Raw genomic sequence first — 2032 nt, forward strand, 5'->3', positions numbered from 1 at the left:
GCCTCTGGCTTATTGGCAAGAGTCACTCATTATCTCAGCAGAGTGCGAAGCTATAGAGAAAGCAGGTCTGAGATGTGACTTAATGGTGTAACATTTATCTAGCCTATGTGAGACCCTGGGTTCCAACTCCAGCACTGGAAAACAAGAAAGCCCAAAGCCGAACAGACAAAAATAGTCACCAATTTGGAAATAAAAATGGACTGTCTGCTTTGGAACCCACTTTACATGTGCATGTGGGAGAATTGAAGAACAGAAGGAAAGGGGCACGTTAAGAGTTTCAAACTAATAGGCTGGAGGATGGCTCAGCGGTTAAGAGCACTGACTGTTCTTCCAGAGGTCCCGAGTTCAATTCTCGGCAACCACATGGTGGCTCACAACCACCTTGAATGAGATCTGGTGTCCTCTGCCAGCATGCAGACAGAAGACTGTATACATAATTTTTTTTTAAAGTTTCAAAGTAAGGTTCTCTTGCAGCAGGAACGTGGGTTTGTGCAGCCTTAGTTCTTGCCCCTTTCCCAGCAGCTGTCCTCTTCATAATCAATGCTGTCTCCAAGTTGGGTGCCCCAATTGCATAAGTGTTGAGCTGAGATACAGTGATCAGTGCATGCCAGAGACCTGCTGGAGAAAGTGTCACTTCACTTCATCTGCACAGGAGGTAGAGATTGTGACCACAGGTAACCTTCAGACAGTAATGCTCAGAGTCAAATGGGTCAAGAGCCACGGCCATGATGGGTTGGGCTGGAGGCAGCAGGGATGGAGGCCACTTTCTGGTTCCAAAGCCCTGGATCTTCCCTGAAGCTCCTGCTTCTGGAGCCCAGGTTACTGCAAAGTTTAGATGGTATGCTGGCTATAAAGCAAACAGACCTCAGGAACAGATGAGTCTGTCTCTGTCTCTATCCTGTGGTCTATTGCTAGGTGCAGAGGTGACTGGTCTGATCTTACTGTCTTCTGTAAATGCCACTTATTTTGCAGAGATCTAGCCAATTACATCTCTTTTTTCTTTGCTTTTTTGATGTGGAGTCTCATGTATCCCCAGTATGGCCTTGAACTTGCTATGCAGTTGAAAATTAGCTTAAATTTCTGATCCTTTGGCCTCCATCCCTAGAGTATTGTATTGGGCTTACAGGCATAGGCATATGGTGGAAACTGAACCCCAACCAGGACCAATCCGGCCAACTCCCTATCCTGATAACCCTTCTCAGCCTCTCTGTGGCTGTATCCCATGTCTTTCTGTCTCGTCGGTGTGCTGAACATACCTTCACTCCTTCACACTCAGAAACTTTTATTTATTTGTTTATTTATTTATTTATTTTTGAGACAGGGTTTCTCTGTGGCTTTGGAGCCTATCCCGGAACTAGCGCTTGTAGACCAGGCTGGCCTCGAACTCACAGAGATCTGCCTGCCTCTGCCTCCCGAATGCTGGGATTAAAGGCGTGCACCACCAACGCCTGGCAAAAAAAAAAAAAAAAAGCAAAATTGTGTGTGTTTTGCCTGCGTATATGTCTGTGCAGCACATGAGTGCAGTACCCACAGAGGCCAGAGAGGGCATTGGATATTCTGGAACTGGAATTACAGACAGCTGGTAGCAGACAAAAGTGGTTGCTCAAACCCTAGTCCTTTGGAAGAGCAGCCAGTACTATTAACCACTGAGCCATCCTCAGAACTCCTCAGGAACTTTTTAATGACCTCTGAATAAAGTTGACGTTGCAGCCACCAGTGTTTTAGGATCAACGCTTCGTTTTCCCCATCTACAGGGTGGGTGAAGGACAAGCTGTAGGCTTCCCAAACCTGCTGTGTTGCTTGGACCTGAGAGAACTTCACGGTAGCAAGGCTCCGCCTGCTCCTCCCGGGCCCGCCTCATTGAGATCGCGCCTGCGCGGAATCCCCTGCCTTCCGGTTTAACACTGCACTTTCCCCGTCGGCTCTGACCGCTCGACGATTCGGCGCTCGACCGCCGTGTGTCAGTCTGCCTTCCGGTTTCCCCTTGGAGCGCCTGCCGAACGCCGAGCCACCGATAGCGATGGCTGCCGTG

The sequence above is a fragment of the Cricetulus griseus genome, chromosome 8, assembly GCF_003668045.3.
Source record: "Cricetulus griseus strain 17A/GY chromosome 8, alternate assembly CriGri-PICRH-1.0, whole genome shotgun sequence".
NCBI lineage: Eukaryota > Metazoa > Chordata > Mammalia > Rodentia > Cricetidae > Cricetulus > Cricetulus griseus.